The 25,918-nt window shown below is 50.8% G+C and overlaps 2 long non-coding RNA genes across 6 annotated transcripts; both read left to right on the forward strand.

Moving 5' to 3' along the window:
• Nucleotides 1-21: 21 nt before the first annotated feature.
• LOC115618174 lies at nucleotides 22-11,416 on the forward strand. Of its 5 annotated transcripts, none has more exons than XR_003994753.1 (5): nucleotides 22-509; nucleotides 1,446-1,560; nucleotides 2,366-9,731; nucleotides 9,872-9,978; nucleotides 10,655-11,416. It is a non-coding gene; the product is annotated as an uncharacterized LOC115618174 (long non-coding RNA). The 5 variants fall into 5 exon arrangements; XR_003994751.1 differs by having other exon boundaries at nucleotides 2,366-9,058; nucleotides 9,584-9,978; XR_003994754.1 differs by having other exon boundaries at nucleotides 2,366-5,456; nucleotides 8,917-9,978.
• Nucleotides 11,417-23,380: 11,964 nt separating this feature from the next.
• Nucleotides 23,381-25,745, forward strand: LOC115618175. The gene is made up of 3 exons (XR_003994755.1): nucleotides 23,381-23,431; nucleotides 23,537-23,705; nucleotides 25,588-25,745. It is a non-coding gene; the product is annotated as an uncharacterized LOC115618175 (long non-coding RNA).
• Nucleotides 25,746-25,918: the final 173 nt, after the last annotated feature.

The raw sequence follows: 25,918 nt of genomic DNA on the forward strand, positions 1-25,918 counted from the left end.
ACTCTTCCTCCGGATGAATGATGCTGCCGGGGCTGAGCACAGTCTCCTTGCTGCTTTCAGTGGGAGGGAGGGAGGGATGCCCATCATTCAGCAGGATCTAGCCCTCAAGGAGAGGTGGGAGCTGGGGAGGGGTGGCTGGGAAGGGGAGGGCTTTTTAATATGGTGCATCATTCACTGAGGAAGTCACAGGTGGCCTCAGCGTGTGGTAGGATGCAGGATTTGATGGTCCATCTTGCCTTGCAGATGCCAAGCTCATTTGTACCTAAACCTCAGGCACTGGTCTCGCTTCTGGCTGTACAGACAGACCTGACACACGGTCCTCCTTGTGCTAGGGTGTCAGCTCCTGTTCCAGAGAGCCTGTAACTGCATCAGAGCCCGAGACCGTTGCTGGTTCCTTTGCAAATCTAAAAGTGAATGAAGCAGCAATGATTTTCTGGTTCCTGGGCTCCATCCAACAGCCTTTCTTCCAGCTCGGGCCAAAGCCTCAACCCAGCCACAGGCAGAGGCAGGTTAGTTTGATGATGTCTTCTGTCAAATTCCCTCCCACATTCGCATTGTGCAGCCGATGTGCTTTGTGCTGTACAAAGATGAAGGTAACTCCTGCTTTAGTGGTGACCCCCAGTGACAGAAGTGTAAAGGTTTGTCTTCTGCCCTCTCATGCAGTCTCAGCATGGTGCTGTAGAGACAGGACAAGGGGAATGGCTTTAACCTGCCAGAGGGGAGACTGAGATGAGCTCTGAGGCAGAAGCTCTTCCCTGTGAGGGTGCTGAGGCGCTGGCACAGGGTGCCCAGAGGAGCTGTGGCTGCCCCATCCCTGGCAGTGTTCAAGGCCAGGTTGGACACAGGGGCTTGGAGCAACCTGCTCTAGTGGAAGGTGTCCCTGCCCGTGGCAGGGGGTTGGAACTGGAGGAGCTTTAAGGTCTCTTCCAAGCCAAACCAGGCTGGGATTCTATGATTATGATTCTATGAGTGGCTCCTGCGGGATGAGGTGCTGAGGACAGTATTTCCTCAATCCAGTGGATGTCACTGTAAGGAAAGTGACACATATCAGTGCTAGCCAAATGTTGGCAGCTCCTAGCCACATGCATGGTCAGCCTGGTAGATCCTGGGTCAGAGGGATGGTGGAGTATTACCCTTCAATACCTGATCACCCTTCCCCAGAGGGTGCTCAGGCATTGGAACAGGCTGCCCAGGGCAGGGCTGGAGTCACCGTCCCTGCAAGTGTTCACACCCCGTGTAGCCGAGGCCTCAGTGCCATGGGTTAGTGGTGGCCTTGGCAGTGCTGGGAACGGTTGGACTTGATGATCTTAAAGGTCTTTTCCAACCCAGTTCATTTTATGATTCTATGATTTTGGGCATCCCTGTGGTCCAGGATACACAAGATACTTATGGATGCTTTAGGGATGCATTACATTTCTTTATATATATAATATATATTTCTATAGTAGAAGCAGTCAGAAGATCCATGGAGACAGAAAGAGACGCCAGGAATTCCGTAACACTTGTTGGCTCCAAAGTTAATTGTCGAAGGCTGCAGGGTCATCTCTGACGAATAAAAAGGTGAATATTTGCCTTTTACTTCCATTTTTATATAAAACCGTTTTTTCTCATGTTTTCCAAGGCAGTTTAAAGCTGGTAGCACACGACAGCAAACGTGTGCATAGGGCAGCATATGAATGCCATCTACTGGCTGCAGTCCCGGGATCTGGAGCAAGTGTCCTCTTTCCAAACCCATCAGCCTGCTCACCGAGGTATTTCATTGAGCACATTCTGATGGGCTGAGGTAGCCCAGCTCTGCTTGCCAGGCCTCATGGAAGTCCATTTTCTCTAGGTACTCTGGGAAGTATAAAGTGAACACTGCACCGAGCTGGTTTTCCAGCACTGCAATTCCTCCAGGAATTCTGTGCTGAGCCCAACTCCTGTGGAATCCTGCCAATTTGGAGGAGGTAACAGCAAGGCAAGGGAAGGTGTTGTGCAGGATCAGGTCCTTCCTGATGCTGGGTGTTTTCCCAAGCAGCTTTTTCTACCCTGCTCCAGCCTCTCTCCCATCTCCACATGCTCCTCTCACCTGGAATAGTGTGTTTTACCATTACTTGATAGCTTGATTTTTCAATCTGTGAGCCAAATGCTCACATGAGGGGGAGAAAAGGAGGGAATGTGGAAAGACAGTGACTTCCATGTGAGCATCTTCCTTTTATCTCCCTTGAATTCAATGCTCATTTTTAAGCAGTGAGAGCTTGTGCTGATGGGGGCTTCCTGCAGCCCTGCAGGTCGCCAGCAACCCCGAGGCTCTCGGTTACTTTCCCACCTGGAGGAACCTGCGATAGAAATTATTGGCTTGTTCAAAAGTTACTATTTATTACAGCAAATCCAGCTTCTTGGACACCGGTGGAAGCCACAGCCAAGCCTGTTTCGGAGTCTGCCGTGGGAGGGCAGTGAATCCCCCCCGACCGCTTCTGCCTGCATCGGGAGATGCTCGGAGCGGGCTGTAGAGGTCCCCTCGCACCAGGAGATGGCTGGGGCTGAGACGGGAAAGGGTCCTTTCTCCAAGGGGAAAGCAGAAGAGGTAAGTTTGACCTCAGCGTGATAAGGGGCTGAGATGCTTTTCCCAAAAGCCAGATTTGAAAAGGTCCCGCTGCTGGACCAAAGCAAAGGATACGAGATGCTCACTGGGCAGACTGGGGATGTGGGACTTTGCTGGCAGCTAAACTCTAACCCTCTCCAGACTCTGCCCAGGGCAGTGTGCTGGAGCTGAGAGCTCACTGTGCTGTGCACAGGGCTATGGATTGCTCCTGTGCGTGCACATGTGCAAGGCTTGCATGTGTGTCTGGGTGGTTTCAAGGAGCCTGGTTGAAGTTTAGGGCATTATAAATGTCTGTCTTCATGACCAGGACATTAAAATGTTTGCATCTGGAAAGCATCCCAGAGAGGGAGGTCTGGGGCATGAATGTGGTCTGAGATCTCCACACTCTCCTCTTTCTCCATTCATACTCTGGTTTCCTGAACCCATCAGAGGTCTTTAGGTGGAGATTATGACAGATCCTGACACTCTCCAAAAGCCAAAATGAGAAATATCCACAGACTGTTTACTTTTCTTTCTACCTATTTTTGGGGTGGAAATTGGGCATTTCCCAAGCTTTCCCAAGTCACTGGCATTCCCATGAAGCCTGTTGCGTGGTGCTGACCCAGCTGATGTGCCCAGCAAATGCTGAGTGCTGATGGTGGCTGGTTCCAGCACACACTGACAGCAGGATCAAGCTCGTGGGTCTAGTGAAGAGGGGAAGGAATGGGTGCCTTAATAGGCACAGGACATTGTGAAATCCCAGCTCTGGGAAGGGTTTTCAGAGTTTACACCTTACTGGACACTGGAGGAGCCAAGCAGGAGGTGTAAGGTCTGTACAAATCCAGCTTGTTCAGACTAGCTGCTCACAGGATGCTCTTTGAAATGCCTGTGGTTTCCTCTTTTACTAATCTGCCTTCTGCTTTTCCCCCCTTACAGGTCAGGCAGAGGTTACAGGTTTCCTCTTCATTTCTGAGGGTGAGAAATGTGCATTTTATTTTAAACACTCTATTGCAAAAATCCCACAAGCTGGAGCTTGAGAACAGCACAAAGCTCGGTGTGAGTCTCACACTCCCCAGGGCTGGTGATGCTGCAGCTCGTGGTGGTTTGATGGGGCTGGTGTATCCCCAAGGAGGTGATTGCAGGGCCTGGGTGTTTCCTTTTTGATCTGGTGATGAAATCCCACATAATGAGGATGGTTGATGCTGGAAAGCACCTCTGGAGATCGTCTAATCCAATCCTCTGTTCAGCACAGGAGCAGCCAGAGGGGGTTGCTCAGGGCTGTGTCCACTTAAGTTTTGATTATCTCCATGGATGAAGACCCCCTCAACAGCTCTGCACAACCTGCTCCAGTGTGTTGTATGTGTTGGAATGTGTTTTACCCTTACAGTAAAAAATAGATCAAAATTCACTTCCATTTAAAGGGAATTTCCTGTAGTTCAACTCACAGCTCTTGCCTCTTGTCCACTGGGCACCACTGGGAAGAGTCTGGCTCCAATCACTTTAAGCTAGCCTGGCTGAAACTAAGATGAAACAGTTGTTTGTAGGGAAAATAAAAGCTATTTTGGTTCCTTTGAAATTATTTACAACTTGAACCAAAGTTTGAAGTAAAAAATACAAGAGTATTTTGAAGATGAAAAGCATCAGGGCCTTGTTTGAGATATGCTTGAAATTAAACACTTTAACATTTTATTACACTGTGACATTCTCCATTTGAAATTTGCCTGCCTTTAATTAAGAAAGCTGGGGACTGCAAGTGCCTTCAAACACGCATTTGAACACAGAGAAAAGTTTTATTTTGGGGAGAACAAAATGTTTTCATTGTCTCCACTTAAAGAAGAGAAAAATATTTTACTGTGGCAAATAGAATCATAGAAATCAGAGAAACAGGGAGGTTTCATCCCGGGTTTATCTAAAGAGAAAGAATTTTTCTCTTCCTAACTTTTTGTGTGATTTTCAAAGGATAGAGCAGCTGTTTGCACCCGTGCTTCACCTCTGGGAATCCACGAAGAAGAACTGGGTAAGGAGGGACAACAATGGGATCTGGTAGGTCTTTGAAATGTGTCAGTGTTCAAGGCCAGGTTGGACACAGGGGCTTGGAGCAACCTGCTCTAGTGGAAGGTGTCCCTGCCCGTGGCAGGGGGTTGGAACTGGATGAACCATTCCATGATTCTGTGATTGGACTGGACTCATTCCTGTTGCACGACAGGAGTTGCTGTAGGTCTGGATCCTCCTTTGCTTGGGAGTGTATGGGACAGCTCAGTCTTGCCATGGGCACGGTTGTACTTGATGCTATCAAGCTCAACTTGGTCTTGGCAAAGCTGAAGACCATGGAATAAACACATGGAAGCCCGTACACCCTCTCCTTGCCGTGTCTTCCAGTTCTTGGGAGTTTTATCTTCTCCAGTTGAGGTTTTTATAGGATAATTGCTGGAGTTCCCAGTCCGGGGGCAGCAGTGCTGGAAGTCGTTACCAGCAAAAGCCTGTTTGGGCACTGATATGAAATAAGTCAATGTGTTGTGACGCACCTTTCACTGCTCTGAGGATCTCTGCCCATCCCTGTAGCATCAGGCCCTTTGCCTCAGGGCTTTCCAGGTGTGGGAGAACCAGGTACTGCTAAAGAGTTGGCTCAAAGGGACAGGACCTGTGGTGGACCAGAGCTTGTTGGGTGCAGCCTCTGCATCTCCACTGCTGCCTCCTGCGCTCTGGTTTTTGCAGGACATTGGTGCTGCTCTGTGCTCTCACAGAGCCCAGATCTGCATGAGATCCAGAGGTGTGAGTGTGAATCCCAGGAGCTGCCAAGGGCATGAGGAGAGTGGTGTGGAGAAGGAAGAATCCATTTAGGTGGGCACCAACTGCGCTGATGAAGTTATGCATCTCCCAAGGGCTAAGGGAGGTAAGCACCCAAATGTTCCTGGAAACCAAAGGCATCACAATTCCCAGCTGAGGCCATGCTGGCAGCACCTTTCCTCCTCTCCTATGAAGCTGATGTCTTGACTGATGTTGCTGGGGCCAAGCTAGGGGGAATCGTCACCCGTGGGTCCCACCAGCCTCTGACCATGGCAGTGGGGACATGCAGGGGGAGAGTGGAAAGGATGGCTCCTTCCCGGCCACAGGTTCCCCATCCGAAAGCAGCGCCCTGTGGTAGAGCACAGCCTGGGCTGTGTGGGATGTGGGTAACACACGTCTGCTCCGAGGAGGCTGCTGGGTTATGGAGCCCCAAGGAATTGGCTGGAAGGAGCCCCTGTGTGGGCAGAGGCGGCTGTCAGGAATGCATGGCCCAAACCCAGCATCACAGCTGTTTGCTGATGGGCCCCATGGCTTTGTGTGGCTATTGAACCTCTCCAGAGAGGCTCAGGAGGCCAATCCAGCAGAGCCAGGGCTCCTAGGAGCGGTGGAGAGAGTTGCACCAGATTACTTATGGTGTAGCATAGAGACCTGAGGAAGAGGCTGGCATTTTCCTACTCAAATCCTGGTATATTTAAGACACTTCAATGTGAAAACGATGCTTTTCTTTCTCAGGAGATGGTTTGCATGGTTAAAGCATGTGGCTGTTCTGGTGGCCAGTCCTGCAGAGAGCCGGGCTGGGAGGATGGTGCTGGCGCCAAGAGCCTTGCTGCAGGACCAGCCATCCCTTCCAGAGAGCAACCTATAGCTCCTGACACATTCCCTGTGGAAAGAAGCATAGCCCAAAGCATGCCAGGCTGCTTCCTGCATGCTCTTTGCAAGCCTGCATGCTGCAAGGGAACTGGCACGTGTGCCTGGACCTCGGTGCCTGAGTGATCCATGATGTCCTTGGGGACAGAGACACTCATTAGTCCTGTATAAACACTTGTCATGTTGGACTGAGCTTTGTGAGACAGGTTTGTGATGGGGATAGAGCCTGGGGAATAGAGACCTTGACTGACAGGTCGGGTTAAACTCCCTGACAGGCCTCATTGCCTGCAGTGCTCTACAGCAGCTCCACTCTTGCTTGTGTGGAGGAGAACCATGGCCATCTCCTGTAGGAACCATTCTCCAACCTCTTCCACTAGGGAAATATGTTTTGAGGTAGAAAAAATTGATGCTAAAGAAAGAAGGCAGGGGGTGGGGATTGTTTCATCCCCCACTTTAGGTTTTGAAGCCTTAGATGAGGCCCATGGACAAAAGCATCTGGGAGAGATTATGGCCCTGACCTGGGGCTGGTGTTTATACCAAACAAAACGTCTCATGGTAAGAGGGCATCGTGTGGCCTGACCTGCTCCACAGGGCTTGTTTACATCTCACAAACACGAAAACTTCACCCACACTTTGACTCTTGTCAAAGGAGCCTGTGGATGCTGAAAGTTTATATGGCTTTAAGAGGAGACTGGGCAATTGCAAGTAGGAGAAATTGCTGAGGGGTTACTAAGTACATCTGGCTCAAGAGTTCCTCTGAGTTGGAAACAGCTGGAGACTGGGAAAGGACTTGGAATAATACCATAGATGTCTTGTTCTTGCATGTCTCTGAGCATCTTCTTATGGTCACTGTTAGAAAGAAGCTATGAGGGAAACGGAGCCCTTGGCCTGACATGGTGGGACGGTCTGTGTGGGGACCTTGTTCCTTGTCTCCTGTTTGTAGGGTCATTTTCTGCTGCTCTGGAATCAGCTGCCTCTCCAGGGAGCTGATGTTGGACTCTGCTGCTGGCTGAGCTGGGAACCAGGGAGGCTGGTTTTTGAATGGGTGAACTGGAAGCCCAAACTGTTTCCATCTCAACACTGAATGAGAAGAAACGAAAGTCCTATTCCTGCTTAGGTGCAGGGGGAGCAAGGGAGCTGGATGCTGAGACTGACCCTTCCTCCATCCCATCCACTTCCTCTTTTCAACTCAGCCCCTTGTTCTCATTAATTTCTCTCCAAATCTTCACTTGCAGCCAAACTGACCTCCCCTCTCCCTACAGTGCCGTTGCTCTTCTGCTTCTCCCCTTCCTTTGGTCTCCTGCATCCTCCTCCCAACCTCCTCTGCCCCAATTTCATCCTCTGTAGGAAACAGCTCCCAGCCTGCCAGCAAAGCCTACAAAAACCAGCTTCTACAGATTGCCAGTTCCTGGAGTTGTCGAGGAGGGGAAACTGAAGAAAACAAACAGATGGGCCATCAAAACCAACATCAGTCAAGAATGCAGCTTTCTGTCGCTGGCGATGAGCTGACACCTACACTGATGTCTCCAGGAAGGTTTTTCTCCTCTGCTTTAAAACATAAAGTTCAGTTCTGCATTAAGTTCTACAATCAGAATTGTTCGGCAGCAGGGGGATGTCATGGATCAGCGGCAGAGAAAACATCTCTCTCATGCCTTTTGGGGAGGACTGAAGATGATTCAAATGGATGGACTGCAGGGATTCATGCAGAGGTTTATGATCTGCTTAGAAATCCTTCCCCCCCAACCCAAAGAAACTGCACATGGTGGATTTGCAGGGTGAGCTCCGTGGCACATTGTCTGCCAAGGAAGGCTTTGCACCTGCCTGGCTCTTGCATCCATCTCCACTTCAAAGCAGGCAAGCGCTCCATCACCAGACGTCTCACAAGGAACGGGGCAGAGGTTGTCTGTCTTTTCATCCTGGTGTACTTCATCAACACCAACCACATCCCCACCTGGGGTTTGTGTGGTTAGCACTAAGATAAACTCCACAGTGCCTCGTCATGGGGATCTCACTGGGAGGTTTAGCTGCACATAAAAGCACAGCCTGCTCCTCCATGGAGGACGTGTCTTCAGTTACGCTTTGTGGGTCCTGCCTTAGGACCTTGCTCTGCTTCAGCTCTGTTTTAAGCCAGGTTTAGCTGGGCTTGTCCTGGTACCCAATGCCACAGCCATTGAGGAGCTGCCTTCTAATTTCAGGTTGCACTTCTTATGCCAATTCCTTCCCCTGTGTAGGGGAGAAGGAACATTGTGCCAGTGTTTGTCCATAGCTTTGTTGACTTTTTTGCCCCTTCAGGGAAAGGAACTGAGAGCATTCGGGTAGGGGCAGTTCACCCCAGCTGGAGTCACGGGGGCACAGCCTTGTCCTGACCCTCCCAGGACAGTGACTTTGGAGAAGTCATTGATGCTGGGTGCTTTTGGAGGCTTGAGACTGGGACAATGTGACTTGGGATCAGCTGGTGTGCTGGAGAGGAGTGGGAATAGGAGAGGCTGCGGGGGTTTTCCAGGTCTGTGCTTGATCACTTCTCATCTTTGATCTTGATGGGGAGGTGGTGATGATGGGAACTGCCTGCAACCACTGGTGCTAAGTGAAAGCTTTCCTTTAAAGACACGTGTAAACTCCTGTTGCTTTTAGACACAGCCCATCCAGAAGGTCCTTTATTCTTGTATTTAGTATCTACTCATAAACATGTATTATTGCAGCTCTTCCCAAGCGAGCGCCTCAGCACAGCAAATCTTCAAGTGGTGACAGGAACATGATTCATCTTGCTACCAGTTCATGCCCTGATCAGTGGAGGACATTTCTTGCTTTGGGATCCCCAGGCTGTTGACAGCTGACATCTAGGTACATGCTGCCCCAGTGAAACACCCCATGACCTTGACATTGATGTGTGAAGGGTTAATAAGGGCTTTGCTCTGCCCTCCTGTCCCCATCTGCTGATTAATTCCAGCCAGGTGTCTATGGTTCAGGTCTTAAAACAACAATTGCTGAAGTGTCTGGGAACATTTAGTTAGGCTTCACTCTGCAATTCCAAGTATGGATAAATATTTGCACCTCTGTGGCTGCAAGACACCTTTGAGAGATGAAGGCAATTACTGTAGGAGTTCTTTACAAGAGAAAAAGACTGATTTCCTGGGGAGCAGTGGTGGTTCAGAGGAAGGCAGGGCTTTCAGAGGAAGGCAGGGCTTGTGGGCTCTCTCTGCAGCTCTCTCTGGGTGGTCTTAGGGAAGGTCTTGGGCAGCTGGAGGTTTGGTTTGGAAGGTTTTGGGTGCTGGAGGGGTTGTCATCCTACAGCACATCTGTAGGAATCCCTACGCATCAGGGAATCCAAACATGCTCCCACTGACTTTTGGCTTTACAATTTCTCAGCCCTGGTTGCCCCCAGTGATGCATTTTACATGGGAGAATGAGGAGGAGAAATGCAGAATCCAGATGCGTGTGCAAAGGCCCTTTCTTGAGGTACCCAGAGGAAAGGCCCTGTATGGCTCAGCGATCCCGGAGAATAGGTTTCATTTTGGTGAGTTCCTATTTCCATGTAGGTGTAGTCTAATAGCTGTAGTGTTCTGCCTCTTTCCATTCAAGAAACCAATAGGTTTCAGCTGCATCTTTGGGGAAATATGGAATACAGCCCTGTGACTCTTCATTCCTGGCTTTCAGCAGCGTGCCACCCTGTGATGTGTGCAAGGGTGACAGAAAACAGTGTCTGCTTTCCAATGAGGGCAATTCAGCTTCTCAGTGCCTCCCTGCATGCCTGGGGTCTGCAAGTAAGTGAGTTACCTGCTCTTCTAAATGTGTTTGTGCATCCTGCTGATGCACCTCTGGCCGTTTTTTCTTTTTTGCCTTTTTTTCTGGGTTTGGGTCTGAAAATGGTATAGAAACTTGTGGCCCAAAGCCCTGTCTCGGTCTGGCCAGCAATGCGCATCACCCTCATGAGCTGGAGTGCAGCAAACTCACACTCTCCCCAGACATTTTCATTGACTGGGTTCAGAGGCATATATGGGCTACAGGATCCTTATTATTTGGCCAAATAAACGGCCTCTCAAGAGGGCTCTTCCCTCCAGTGTGTGATGAAGTTGCTTTATACCATACCACTGAGGAGCCTGTGGTGTATTAGAACTATCGTAATAACTTCACAGGCATTTCCACATTCAAGTGATCATAATAATGCTCATAAAGTACACTCCAGCGTGAAGTATTTATGAATTATTCTACTTAAGGTGAGGGAAAAAAAATAAAAGAAGAAGGAAAGACCTGGGCTGAATTAATAGCTCTGGAAGAACCATAAATTTAGGGGAGTCATATTGCAGAGGGTTATTTTGTGTGTGCAATAAAAGGAACATTTATGGGCTTGGTGAGTAAATTTGGGTTGAAAGTTTTTGAAGCAGAGACCTTTGAAATAACTTATAACTTTTCTCCTTTCATTTTAATATTGCCTTAAAGAGAAACACCCGACCCTTTGGTGCTGTGCACGAAGACAAGTGAGGAACAAGGTGGGAGCACAGTTAACTTGGCACCTTGTCCTTGGCCATGGCCTGAAGCAAGTGAGGAGGGTGAGGATGAGGATGCTCTGGGGCCCTAAGAGAGATGCTCAGTCCCAGGCTGGCTTTCTCTGACCCCATGCTGTGGGTTTGGTGGCCACATGTCTCCCATTCACTGCTGTGGCAATAAATATACGTGATCCCAAATCTCTTGTTCATAATCATCTTGTCTGGAGGCGTTTCTGGACGCTGTTCACACGCTGCAATAAGGCAGACGGCTGTGGGATTTGTCTTCCCTCATTTCCCAACCTGAGGGTGATGCTTTTACAGGGAGATGAAGGGGAGGGAACTGGGGGTACCCCAGGAGCAGAGATCCCAGCTGCACAGCAGAATTAATGCCAGGCCTGTGTTTACTCTGGATCAGAAAGAAGGCAGATTCTGCCCTTTAGCAAACTGGGAAGAAAGCATTCACCACGTCCCTAGGAGGCATCTGCGAGCAATGGGGAAGCATTTACACCTCTGATCACCTCCTGCCTGAGCAAGAAAGGTGGGAGAGTGGAGCTGGTTTAGGACGTGGAGCTCCTGGATGCCACGGGGAGCCCTTGGTGCAGGATGTTAGAGACAACCTTCTCCAGTGCATTTTGCCCACTGCTGCACCTTCCCTGAGACCCTGGAGCCAGGGGGGGCTGGAGCTGCCAGGAGAGACGTCTGTTTCAAGCAGCAGGAATGCAGACACCATCGCTCCCTGGTTGGGGTTTTCTTGGTTTTGCTCCTTTGCTACATCTCTCCTGAGCTTCAGAGCGACCTGAAGCAAAGCCCCAGCTCGTAAATCCTCACTGCTGCCAGGACCCGGAGGGTTTTTTTCCCTCTGTCAAACTGAGTAATCAAATCCCCTCAAACACGTTTTTAATTGGGTAACTGAAGGCTGTAATGTTCCCTCTGGGACATGTGCAGTGTGCTTGCGCAGGCAGCAGGGAGACGCTGGCTCCCATTCCCCAGTGTGAGTGACGCCAAGCAGCAGCCGGGGCTTCTCCAGCCTGGAAGCACTTAATGCTCTGGGTGGATGCTGGAGCCCTGGCACCCACATGGGAGCAAGCTGGGGACAAGCCTGGGAAGCTCCGTGGTGCTCCCCTGGGGCTGGACCCAGTGAGGTTGGTGACTGTGTGGCAGCTGTGAGGTGATGGGGATGCTGCTAATGCACCCCAGGCAGGGAGTGAGTAATCACTGAGTAGTTGTGAGGTTGTGCTAGAAATCATGGGATTTGCAGTGAGGCCTCTAGAATACATTACCTGGGCATGGAGGCACCTTTGTCTCTTTGCCTTGGGCTTTTGAGTTGCCCAGGCTACAAACTCAAAGGGAAAGACACAGCGTGGATATTCCCTGTCCCATCCCAGCTCCTCCAGCCCTGTCCCTCTCTGCTCCGCACAGCAGCTTCTTGGCTGGGGTAGAGACAGAGTCCCACCAAGACCTTCCCTCGGGATAGTGGAAGAGACACATCGTGTGTGGAGAGAGGGGGGAGATGCTCTTGTCTTGGCCTCCAGTAGATGGATGTTGCTGGGAGTCCTGCAGCACTTGGTTGCTATGTCAGCCAAGACGGTCATCACTAATTGTGCTAAGCCTAGCCTGACATCTACGTCTAGTTCCTGACATCCACACAAATGTCTAATCCTGTTTTGGAGCTACCTAACGTTCTTGGCCCCTCTATATCCTTCTTTCCCTGTGAATTTTCCCCTTCAGCCAAATGGGCTATGTGGGGAAGGTGTGTGACTCAAATATCCACTGAGAAGTTCTGCTGGGTAGAAGATATTGCAAATAATCTAAAGATAGAGCCCGTGGCGGTGGTGCTGGGTGGACTCTGGGGCTTTTTGGGTCTTGGTGGTGACAGCACAGGCTGGACGTGAATCTGCCTTCCCCAGGGTGCTGCCCAGGTGATGGTGTGTCTGTCTTTGTGTAGATATTGGCCCTCCAGGTAGAGATAGGCTGACTCTGGATTTGCAGGTAGAGGGTCCATCCCTGCCTTAGGTCATTGGGGAAATCAGGAGAAATGGAGAAACTGGTTAGAGAGGTTTGGATGGAAAGGCTGTTCCCCCTTCAAGGGCTGGTTTGTCGTGTTGGAAAACGTCATCAAGACCTGAGGATGTCCCGGTCCCTGGGTGTCTCTGGCTCCCTGCTGAGAGATAGAGGGTGCTGCAAAGAGGTGCCAAGAGCAGCTCTCTGAGCCTGGCATCTCCAGTAGTCAGTGTCTGTGAGGGAGAGGAAAGCAACCCTATCCTTAACAAAATTAACAGACTGGGGGAAAAGCTCCTGGTTCATTCCCATTTCACTATTATGAACAACTGAAGTGCTGCTTTCCTCGCTGTAACACTGACTCCTGATGGATTTCCCTGCTGGGAGGCAGAGAAATCTTAAAGGAAACACTTGGCAGAGCTAATTGCAAAGGGTGCTTCACCTCGGTTCCTGGAGGCTGGTACATGGATGTTGGTTTAGGATTGTTTTCCATAGTAAGGCATTTTTCCACAGGCAATGTGCATTTCCAAAGCATTTCTGGTGCATCTAGGCTGCAAAGGGGAGTAAACCAAAAGGGCAGTTGATAACTAGAGGGTCATTTTCTGATTTACACTGGCTGGAATCAGATCTGTAATGGGCCCGTGGCTGGTTTTGGAGAGGTGTTGAACCCAATGCTCTCTGCTCAGTCCCTCCTCTAGGCGAGCCCCTGCCTGGGTGGAAAGTTCATTTCTCAGACCTGTAAATTTAAACAGCTCAGGAGGCAGCTGGGGTCTAATCCAAAACAGTAGGATGGTGTGAAACATCTTCCCGGAGGGCTCTCCTGCTGTGCTTTGTGCAGATCCAAGGCACTCCGTGCAGGGATGGCTGCCGGCAGTGGATGGGGCATCAGGATCCCACATCTCAGGGGCTGGGGCTTGTCTGAAGATCCAGTGACTGATTCCCTTCTGCCACTGCCATGCAGGACACTGTGCACCAGGGGGGTTTATGTCTCCCTGCATCCCTGGGGACCCCCTTTGCTGCTCACCAGCACCCTGGGCCTGGGGCAGGACGTGCTGTCTGGATGGGATTTTGGGAGAGGATCTTACAAGATGATTGGGAAAATGTTGTTTGCTCACCAGGGTTGTCATTGTGTCCCTTTGGTACAATTGCCTTCAGGTCTCTGAGCAAGATGTGGGGTCAGCACGGATCCCACGCTGTGAAAGGGGGATGCTAATGCAAACCCCATCAGCTGCACCGATGGCACATGAAACCTGTCTCTATCCCCTACAGGCTGGACTAACAGGTCTTTCCTTTTTATCCCTGTAGGAAAGAGTTACTCCCTCTGCATTTGTTTCAGAGCAGCATCTTGGTCCAGACCCTCTCCCTGCGCAGGAGCACTGGAGTTCCCTGGAAATGCCGTGATGGGAAGGAGCTGTCAAATGGCAGATGTCACCGTGCATTGGTGGCACATGAGGACCTTGCTCCCTGGGCGCTGTGAAGAGCCACTTGAGCAGAGAGGGGCTTGAGTCCCAGCAAAGCTTCCCAGCCCTGACTGTGGATTTTGGGTGCTTTGAGAGGTGAAAGCAGGGTTTGTGTGTCAGGGCAGCAGGACCTGCATGGGGATGGGGCTCCTGGGCAAGTATCAACAATAACTCAGTAGTGTAACTACATATTCTCTTACCTAACGTTTATTCATGTATCTGACCTCCCAGGGACATTTTCACTTATGGTTTTAAAGGACCTTGTGGTGATGCGTGGCCAACAGTGGAGTTTTGGTGGAACTAACTCATTGTCTAAGCCCTTGGCTGAACCATGGCTTTGAAAAGAACTACAAGGGCCTCCTGGTGTGCAAGACTGGAGCCAGAGGGTCTCCCTGAGGACAAGGGCAGGTGATGGCAACGGGAATCAAGTTAGGTTAGCAACCAGATCCTTTTAAATCCTTGCTGGGATCTGGTGCCATGAAGCAGATTAAACCTTGTGCTGAATATGTGAAGTTGGGATAAAGCAAAGTGGGACCCCCTTGGCTGTGATCCTACGTGGCTTCATTAGTGAGAGGAACCAAAATTAACACTGGGCAAGTTGAGTTTTTTATTGAGGCTGTTGGATAAAGTTCAGCTTGGAGGACTTTTTAACCTTAAAACAGTCGTCTTCAGGTCTGGGCTGAATTATGCCTCCACAGGCTGTCATTATATCATAAAAGGAGCAGGTAATTTTAACATTTTTGAACAACTGCCCAGATTAAGTTTGCTAAAGAAGAAACCTCTGTGAGTGATCGTGGATGCAGAGAGGAAACCAGGCCTGGAATGCTTTGATTTACGAGTGGGGCCGGGGATGCCCGGGAATGAGCGGGTCCTTGGACAGCTTACACATGAGAGCAGGAGGCTTAAAAGACCTGTTGAAATGCTTTGTGGTCTGAGGATTTCGCTGCTGTACTGATTCATGTCTGGTTATCAAACAGAGCACAAATTCCTTCCTGATGACATGAGAGTGAGTGTGTTACCGGAGAAGCCAGCTGATGAATTCAGGGCCAGAGGGATATAGCAGAGGGTCCTCTGGGGAAGGACTTGAGTGCCTTTGGTTGTTGATGTGACTCATGGAGGTTTCTGCAGCCTGCAGAGCTCATGGTGCTCGCTGGAGATGTGGCCATTGAACCAGGAGGTGTTTCTGAGAGGTAAAACCAGCATCCTTGTCCACGGGCTGGTGATGCATTCTGCACAATAGCTGTATCCCTCAAGTTGGAAGAGGAAAACCCCAGACCAGCCCCAAACAGCAGCCCTGTGAGCAGCATGCTGGGAAGACAGGGCTGTGTGTAACTCAGGGGGAGGAAAGTGGAAAAGGAGAGATATTGTGTGCTGTCTTCTGCTCCCAGCTACCCAAATCCTTATACCCCAGTAAAACTTGTCTCTTCGAGGGCATGAGTCTGCACAACCCATACCCAGCAGTGGTGGGTGCCAGCAGGAGGAGCAGCTCCGTTTTGGCCCCATTTTGGGAGTGCAAACGACAGCAGAGGCTGTGCAGAATCAGTCCTAGGGTGGTGTTGGGACCTCACGGTGCTGTAGCTGACGTCAGGCAAAGCGCTGGGGAGCTGGAGCACAGTTAGAAACACCCTTTGCTGGTGTGAATTAGGTTAGAGAATGGTCCCCGGAGGAAGGGGGAATTCATTAAAATGCCACCACATGTGGAGTGAGGTTATAACTGATCCTGACTGAGTGCAGCTGACAGTCTGAAAATATCTTTTCCTGTCCAAAGAGTTTCTTTCAGCTCTGCAGCCTTCAAATACCACAGATGTGCATGCAGTGGATGGTCTGGCATTGGCATGAGCTTTTCCCAGTAGTGGTACAGAGCAGTCCAAGGCACTATTGATTATAGTAAGTTATATAAAGAAAGATGCTGCTTTGCCATCACTCAGGTCTTTGTGCCTGCTCAGTGTGAAGTAAGTGGCATTTTCCAGCTTTTGCAGTAACAATTCCTTTTCTTTGTAGTTCCACGCTGCTGTTGGTTTATTCAGGAACAGCCCAAGCACAAAGCACCCCAGCTCTCAGCAGGCAACGTAAATTCCACTCCTGGAGCTGCAGGAGTCCTGTTGGGAGATGCTCCCCAGATGCAGATGCACAGACAAGGCCTCACAGTTTAATAGCACGTTGCTACGTTTAACACTCTGCACATCCTTGGCCAGTTTGGGCAATGGAGTTTAGTGTCACCCTACTCCAAGCTCAGGAGAGCCACAGCCATTGCTCTGGCTCAGCTGGCACGAAGGAGCCCATCTTGCCCTGATGGTGTTTTTCATAAGATTAGGGACAGGACAAGGGGAATGGCTTTAACCTGCCAGAGGGGAGATTGAGATGAGCTCTGAGGCAGAAGCTCTTCCCTGGGAGGGTGCTGAGGCGCTGGCACAGGGTGCCCAGAGAAGCTGTGGCTGCCCCATCCCTGGCAGTGCTCAAGGCCAGGTTGGACACAGGGGCTTGGAGCAACCTGCTCTAGTGGAAGGTGTCCCTGCCCGTGGCAGGGGGTTGGAGCTGGATGAGTTTTAAGGTCCTTTCCAACACAAACCAGTCTGTGACTCTGTGATTCTATGAGTGATTCTCTGTGTTCATGAGTGTCTGAGCACCCTCCCAACATTGAGTTGCTCTTTGTTTGCTTTAATTCCTGCAAACCCAAGTGCCACAACTGCATCAAAACTGTTTCAAATCTGGGTGACAGTATCACCCCCCTTCACCCAGGGATTTCTTTGAGCTTGGGTACCACTGCAGTATCCTTTCCAACAGGAGAGCCTAACTCACAGCAGGAGGTTCCTCCCGGAGAGCTGTGTCCTATTCTGGCTCCTTTCTCCCACTCTTTCTGCCCTCGCTGCCAGGGACAGGGAATCCTCCTCCCTGGGATGAAAACCATGCTGTAGTGGTGGCTGTTGCCTTTCATTTTTCTAAGGGTTATAAAACACTTCCACTGAAATCCACTTGGGAGGGAGGACACCAGAACAACCCAAACAAACCCATTCCAATGCCCTCCCTGGTGCTAGGGAAGGAATTCCCAGTGGGATGGGCTCCTCTCACTGTGATTTAGGACCCACCTCCTGGGGAAGCTCTCGCTGAGCCAAGCAAGAGCACAGATCCTGCACTCTCGCTGTTATTCTGCAAGACAGCTGCTAATTTCTGCTTAATCCCTTTCCAAATAGATAGGCTTAAATCAGAGCAGGTTGGGGTTATGCCAGCCCCTGCAAGAAGCTGTCCTGAGTCATATATCTCTGGGCAGATGGATTCTTGTCTGTATATAAAATACTGAGCACCTTCTTGGCAGAGTGGCAGTGAATAAGAGTGAGTAAAAAGAATTGGTCTGGCCTTCTGGGGAAGGGGAAGGGCCCATTCCCTGTGGCAGCCTCGTGGAATTCTTAATATTTAGGATGATGAAGTAAAGCAAAAAGGCCTCCAAAGAGGATGGCCCCAGAGGGTGTCTCTGAGCACCTGGAAATGACATGCATGTGTTTCCAGCCTGGGCTCTCCTCGCAGCTCCAGTCTCCCCAGCTGCCAGGATAGCTCATTCCTCCAGAGATAAGAAGGACATGGAGCTGCTGGAGCAAGTCCAGAGGAGGCCACGAGGATGATCAGGGGCTGGAGCACCTCCCATACGGAGGCAGGCTGAGAACATTGGAGCTGTTCAGCCTGGAGAAGAGAAGCTGCGTGGAGACCTCAGAGCAGCTTCCAGTGTCTGAAGGGGGCTACAGGGATGCTGGAGAGGGACCTTCATCAGGGACTGTAGTGATAGGACAAGGGTTGATGGGTTCAAACTGAAACAGGGGAAGTTCAGATTAGATACAAGGAAGAAGTTCTTCCCTGTGAGGGTGCTGAGGCACTGGCACAGGGTGCCTGAAGAAGTGGTAAATGCCCCATCCCTGGCAGTGTTCAAGGCCAGGCTGGACAGAGCTTGGGCAACACGGTCTAGTGTGAGGCGTCCCTGTCCACGGCAGGGGGTTGGAAAGGATGATCTTAAGGTCCTTTCCAACCCAAACCATTCTGTGATTCTATAAACATCCATGGGCCAATGCTCCCTGCCTAAGTGGGAACCTGTTGTGCTGGGACTGCTGGAGCCTGACCTGGGGTGAGACCTCTGCTGCAGGGACCATGGTGGAGCATCACAGGGACACTGGAGACCCCGTCTCGGAGTTAACCCTTTGTTACCAGCTTGGCCACATGAACGCAGGAACAAACCTGGCCTGACCCAGCTTGTGGGTGGGTGATGGTTCAAAACAACCAGCTGGGTATTGCCTCATCCTTGGAGAAAGCACCAGTTGGTGGCAATTCGGACCCATGTGTGCAGGTGGAAACTCTAAGGAGTCTGGCAGCAAGGTGATGCTGTAATCAAATCTCTCTATATATTCTTTTCTTTCTTTTTTTAATAGGTCAAGAACCTCATGGATTTCCCCCTGCAAAACAAATACACAGCAAAATCCAAAGCTGTGGGTCACCCTGTTCATCAGAAGCTGAACACAAGATGTGAGAGAGCAGCTGAGATGAGACAGGGAGGCTTCACTGCAGAGATGGGCTGAAACAAGGCAGCATGGAGGAGGAAAACATCCCAGACATGTCAATGCTGGTTTGGGTGGCAGCCAGGGCAGGCCTGAGAGCAGGAGGGTGCTGAGCCGCAGGCATCACAGGTAGGATTTCAGATGTCAGGTTTGGGAAGCACACACGAACATGCACAACCAGCACATACATGTGCACCAGTGCAGGCAGCACACGTGTGCCTCAAACACTCACACCCTCCTGTACATCCACAAAACAGATGAGCGGGCACAAACCACCCTGCTCATCGCTGCCTTGTGTGTTGTTCCTCTTCCCTTTGCATGGCTGCACCTCAGCGACGGGCTGGGAGCTGCCAAAGCCCTGCCTCTGCTCAGCCTTTGCCACTGGAAGGGCCTGGAGGGGAAGGTTTGGAGGAAATGAGACTGGAAGAACCTTTCTGGTGGTGAGAGCTGAGCATTGGCTGCAGGAAGGGGACCATGGTAGGTCTTTTCTTACTTCCAGCTCCAGCAGCATCTGGGCATCAGCGGTGTTGTGCTGCCATGGGATGGCAGGGCGCTGTGATTTACCCATAAAGGCTCTAGCACAAGGATCTTCCATCCCCCAGGTATTGGCATTGCCCATCGCCACAGTCCTGACTGTCCCCCTCTACTCCCATGCCATGGTCCCATGGGTATGTGGGAAGTGCTGGAGCTTCTTCAGGAATCTTCACAGTCCTCCAACCAGTGCTGGGTTCTCAAGCTAGTGGAAAGAAAATGACAGCAGGAGCTGCTGTGGTGTGCAGAGCCCTCTGCCCTGGCTGGAATTTCCTGCCATTTGCCCTCAATCCAGCTGTGATTTCTTTTTGCTCTGGGTAAAAGCAGCTCCCAAATGAGCTCGTAAAGCAGCAGAGTTGGAGAATGCCAAAATTATCTCCAATATCGGTTGGATGGAGGAGGTTTTCCTGCAAACCCTTGGTGACATAGGAAGGGATGGTGGTTGGCTAACAGAGCTGCAGAGCATCTCCCTATGGGGCACCTCACCCCCTGCCACCCACTCTGAGGAGAGCTCGGTGGTCCAGCTTGGAGGATGCTCACATCAGCTGTAGAGCAGGAAGGCTTCTGCCAAAGTCTCCCCAGGGCTAATGCAGGGCTGGCAAACTTGTGACGCCACGCAGAGGGGATGCTGGTGCATCCAGGATGTTTCCATAACTCCACCCCAACACAACTACCAAAAATAAGATAAGACAAAAATAACCCCAAATAAAGCTCTCCTCTTAAAAGCAATAAATAACCTTGAGCAGATGCTGGCTCACTCTTAATCCAATTGTCTATCAGCAGGCCTACGCAGTGCTGTGCAGAAAAACGCACCGACCCCATGCTGCTGGGAAATGGGGCTTCAGCTTCTTCAGTTGTTGGACTCCCACCCTGTCCCAAGTCCAGGAGACCTCTCCAGAGATGTGGCATCCATGTGCATGCTCATCAGCAGCACAGGTGAGCTCCCAGCCCAAGGGCAGCCTCTGCAGCCCGAGGGCACTGCTTGTCACCTGTATCCTTCAAAGCACTCAAAGGGTGAAGTTTTGCTCTACGATCTTGAGTCCCTCTTCTCCATGGCTGCCACAGTGGTGCCTTCTTGAGTTCTATGGTGCAGGTTCATGGGGAAAAGCCTCCCGCAGCCCAACGTGCTCATTTTACAGCCACCAACCCTGCCCAGGGGATGGCAGGACTTTGCATCCCAGGCAGTACGTGACTCATGGGATGCTACAGCCTTTGAGACAGCCCAAAGGCAGAGCTGGCTGGCCCCTCTGTGCCTGGGGAGGAGAAACCTCTGGGAAGATGGTTGAGCAGGGAGAGCTTTGCTACTGGTGCTTGGCCACCCATCCCTGCAGACCCGCTCTCTGCGGCTGGGCTGGGCTCAAGCCACAGCAGTGAGTGGCCACTCTCGGGTCTCAGCCGATGGAAGACGAGCCATGTCCTCCCGCTGTGAGGCAGTACGAGTGTTCCTGGAAGAGCACCCTCGCCAGAACTGATTGTTGGCAACCACGAGCTAATTCTCTTCTCATAAACAAAGCAAAAGAGATAAAAGCTGCAGCATCGGCTGCCTCCGCCTCCTCCCTGCAGCGCCGCGCGCCCTTGCACACCCCGGCCCGCATCTGGAGCTCATTGGGGGCTGCTGCTGGGAGGACGGGGATGGGAACCAGCTGAGCCTCCTTCCAACACTGCCGCCAGGTCCAAGTGTGGCCCTTGGGGCCCCGCTTGGGCTGGGGAGCTTGGTCCTCATCAACAGTGGCAGTGGAAGCATCAAAACCCAGGGTGGTTTGGTCAACCCGTAAGCAGCGAGGTGAGGTGGCCACTGTGTGTTTTTGATGGCCAAAATAGCTTCTGATTTTCATTTCCACTTCCATCCATCACTCTCAATCAACAGTGGGAAAATGTGCTGCTTGGTAGATCTTGTGTGTGCCCTGAATCTTGCCCCATCCCCGGCACAAACCTGAGATGGGCACCACGAGTAAGATGTTTCCCTCAGGCTCTGCAGAGAGGTGGTCATCTTAGGAGCAGGCACCTTGAGCTTCAGCTTTGGGAAGCTGTATTAAAAAGGTAGATTCGAACCCTTATTCGCAACCAAGGGTCATTGCTGATGGATTTCTCAACACAGAAAGATTTCTAGTAGCCTGCGGAGAAAAAGCCCTATGTGGCCATGATGGAAATGTTTGCATTTTCCACTTGCAAGGGGAACATTTTCCATTTTGGGGTTGGAAGTTCCTTCTGTTTAGAAACTCGAGGACAGCGGTGCAAAAATAAACAGCAAAACAGCTCAGTGTGTACAGCCCCACATGGAGCACAGTGAAATAAATGAAACAGACCCCCACGGTTGGCCCCAGATGAGATCTCTGGCAGTGGGATGGACATCTTGGCTGATCCTTGGCTTTACCAAAGCCTTCCCAGGGCATGTCCCAGTGGAGCTTGCCACTGGTTTGGGGCAGGATTTTGGAGGCTGAGCCCATGGTGCTCACCTGGAGGTGCCCTGGACTTGTCAACCGTGCAGAGAAGTGGTGTTTGAATCAAGCCTGGCTATAGCAGATGGTAGCTGGGAGCTGTGGGAATGTGCCTGCTCTCCAGACCGCTTCCATTCCAGCGGGGATTGCTCTGCACTTTCCTGACAAGCCCTTGTCGGGGTGCTGGTTCTCATTAGCTGGGGGAGGGCGGTTTGCTGCCTTGTTGGCTCTTCCGTGCCTGCCCCATCATTAGGGAAGGCTCAAGGAAATAACTGGGGGCAAGCACACTCGGGGAACTCCAAAATGGTCCCTTCTGCAAGAGTCACATTCTAGAGCGGTGTGTCCCGTGTTACTCTGCAAGCTGAGACCTGTGGTCCTTCAACTACACCTTTATTTGTTTATCTGGATTTCCGCTAAACCAGAGATGTGTTGCTAGCATGGTCTTCATTATAATTTTATTAGTTACACTTCCAGCTACTTGTCTATTACGTTTTCCCCTTCTACACCCTCCCCTTGCCTTTTCTTGGAAAAAAAGAGATGTTGCGTGTATGGGGGGGGGTCACTGCCCAAATGTGCTTTCTTCTGGCAACCCAAGTGTGCAGCTGGAGACCTGGAACAAGCTGCAATTGAGCTGTCTCCGGGGTGCAGCTAAGCCTTTCCAAAGGATGCTTTGTGAGGGTGTGACCAGTGTCTGGTAAGACCTAATCTTCCTCTTCTCTGTTTTGGGTTGTTATCTCACATGTGCTGGGGTTGTGACTTGTCTTTGTGTCCCCCAAGACACCGGGGTCCTGCCTGCACAGTGGTTATAGCTGAGCTACGGACACAAAGGGGCCCAGGGAGACAATGGGAGATGCCAGAGAGGGACTCTTCATCAGGGACTTTGGCCATAGGACAAGGGGTGATGGGTTTAATCTGAAACAGAGGAAGTTCAGGTTAGATATAAGGAAGAAGCTCTTCCCTATGCGGGTGGTGAGGCGCTGGCACCTCAAACCTCAAACCTAAAGGTAACGACTGTGGTTTTGTCTCCTGCTCCCATTCTAAATGACTTTTAGCTCTTGCTCATTTTTTAGGTTGGGTTTTTTTTTCGTGGAGACCCACAACAAATGTTGGAGACAACTGACAAATCACCCTTAATCCACCTGAACTGCTAAATCTTGTGGTAATCCCTCCCCAGCACTGCTCCGATGCTGCTCCCCTACAACAGACCTTCTTGGTACCATTAATCAGTGTCTTTGGCTCCTGGGTGCCTCATGGTATGTGTCTATGCAGGGAAACCCTCTCATTAATAAAACTTGGGGACCTCCCACAGTTTCCCATTCCCTGTGACCCCGGCGAGGGGGTCAGTGGACAGAGTAAACCGGTTGAGAGGGAAGGTCCTAATATTTATATGGAAAGCCATTAGCAGGCAATATCTTATCTACCTTCTGTTTTGAAGTGGAGGCTTGGGGCGATGGCAGGGCTGCGGGTAGCACTGGAACGGCCTCTGAAATGCCCTGACATGCTCTGGTTTGCCATCTACACTCGTGGATGCGTTATACAGCATGTCCCTGGTGTTGTGGGATGAGAGTAGTGGGTACAGAAGCTTTTCAGAGAGGAAAAAAAAAAAGCTTAGATCCTCACCTGCTGAATCTTAAAGACAGAGAAAAGCTCCCAAATCTACCTTGATACCTCCTGGGGTGGTGTGTTCCAGCCAGCTGGTCCCTGTGTGAATGATGTCCTTCCAGCCCCAGCTGGAGGATGAAGTGATCTGTCCTGGTCTTAAAAGGTACAAACCTATGAAAAAGCTGTTGTCTTGCAAGCTCCCCTGAGCCTTCCCCAGATGTTGAGCAAAGCTTTGAACACAGAGGTGGTCAAATCTTGTTTTCTCCAGAGGAAACCGTGTTGGAGAGCCTCTGAGTTGGATGTAGAAAAAAAGGCAGAGAAGAAGTGAAGATGAAAGTGAAGATACAGCAGTGGTGAGGTTCCTGCAGGACTTATCACAGGAGAGGAGAGGTGGTGGCTCCCTGGGAAGGCAGGCACAGAGCACACAGGACCAGCAGGTAGGTGGATGCTGGGTAGACAAAATCTATTGTCACAGACTGTATTTCTTCAGGCAATGTGGCAAAGAGCAAACCAGAACCAAGCTATAGAGTGAGGCAGCGAGATTCCAAATTCACCGATGTGTTACTCGCAACATCTTAATCAAACAGAGCCCCCTGGATATAACTTCATAGCACCCTTTTTTTCAAGTCTACATCCTCCTAGGATGCTGGGAGTCCAGGTAGGGCTGGGAATGGAACAGAAGCACAGACATAATGAAGCTCATGGGAAGCAGTGAAGCTGTTGGCAGCTGGTGGCATTCACCATGAGGATTCTGGGCACTTTCTAGATGCAGGAGAGACGAGCGGAGCTGAAGCAGCTGGTGGGATTCCATGAACCCTAACAAACCTCGCAGCAACTGTCCCTTAGTTCAAAAGCCATCAGGGATATCCAAGCACAGGCTGGAAAAGTCTTCAAGGGCAGGGGGAAACTGACCTCACCACCTGCTTTTGTGAGGCTGAGAGAAGCAAATTCCCAGAGCCAAGAGTATGGTGGTTGTTCCCTCTTTCCTCTCCTCTCTCCAAACCCGGCATGGAAGAAATGTTTCTAACCCAGAAAGTTGCCTGTCGGCAGCATTCAGATTGCACATTCACTGGGAATGATCACTTTTAAAAGCCAGGCCCTCCCTCACCCACCAGGGATGTTTCTGTGTTCCCATGTAGCTTTTGTTCTATTTAAGTATCCGGGTCCATCTATTTGGATTGTTTGTACCAAGATGGCTTTTGGAGGTGTTACTATTTGCAGTTGCTGAAACCCTACCCTGACACCATCACATGCTGATTACTAAATGCTGAGAAATGTAGGATCTTGGCTCTTGACCTGGGAAAAACACTTGATGATTTCAAGGAATGGGCAGGACAGGGACAGCTCGGGCGGAGCAGCCCAACCATGTGTTGGACTGCTACTGAGTCGTGAAAGGGAGCAAAAACTGTCACAGAGAACACAGGGTTTTTACTGAATTGACAGATGCTCTTGGGCATGCTGGAGACACAGAACATCTCTGATTCCCAAAGCTGATAGGGGAAAAATAACCTGATTCCTAACCAGAAGAATGCTGGAGTCTTTCGGTACTGTGTGTGCAACCCGGCCTGGGCACGTAGGGCCATTAGTGCTGGCGTCCATCTGGCATGGTTCAGCTCTGGGTGCAGCATTAAGTAATCGTTGGTTTATTTTGGGTTTTGTTTCTTTTCTCTAGAAGGAAATAGCACGTTCTTGGGAATACGAACAGTTCACAACCTTCCTGCACCACTCCCTGTGGGGAGCAGCAGTGGGGCTGCCTGGCCTGGGCTCCTCCAGGGAGTCAGACCCGTGCCAAATGGTGGTGTTGCCCTCTGGGAGGAGTTGTGGGCCTGGTGAATGCACAGGATTGGTGATATAATAGAGACAGAGCAAAACCATGGGGCAGTCTGGGGAGAGACAGTGGTGATGAGATTTGGCCCCCCAAGGGAGGCAGATGATGAAGGGGGATGCAGGGTTTGGGGTGTCCGGGGTGTTCCCATCCCAGTCTCCCTGCTGACATTAAAGAGCTCTGGATCAGTCATTGATAAGTTTGTTCTTAATGGCTGTATCTTTCTGCTCTGCTGTTACTGGGCTGTGCCATGAGGTGGGTCTAGCCTAGAAGATCTGAAACCCATTGCTGGATGCCAACCAGGGCATGTGGTTGTACGACAAGGCACAAACAACATGCTCAGCATGTTAGGACCTGCTGTTTGGGGGTTGGAGGTTGGGCCGTTGGAAGGTGGGCCCCTCCTATCTCCCTGATCCTCCTCCCTTATATTGGGAACCCACATAGGAAATTCAGCAGAGTGAGAGTTCCTATTGACACATTCTATGTCTGTACAGGCAAAAAGGCTGCAGGTGAAGTGGAGCATCAACAGACGTCCTGTTTGGACAAGACCTGTTCACCCGACCCAGCAAAGCTCAGCTGCATGTTTAGGATGGATCCATGCTGGTAATTGCCTATTAATGATCATCGCCCAAAACATCTTTGCTTCTGGAAAGCCTCAACAAAATGTTATACAAGAAATGGCCTGGAGCCGTTGGAGACCAGAGTTGTGAGTGCCTTGGGCACAGCTCCCTGGTGAGTCTTCACAGAGGAGTTCTGCATTCCTCCCACTGCTTTACCCTGCTCTTACTCTTTGCAGTCTGCCCAAAGCAACTGGAGCTGGGAAAT

This window comes from Strigops habroptila, chromosome 20 (assembly GCF_004027225.2).
Source record: "Strigops habroptila isolate Jane chromosome 20, bStrHab1.2.pri, whole genome shotgun sequence".
NCBI lineage: Eukaryota > Metazoa > Chordata > Aves > Psittaciformes > Psittacidae > Strigops > Strigops habroptila.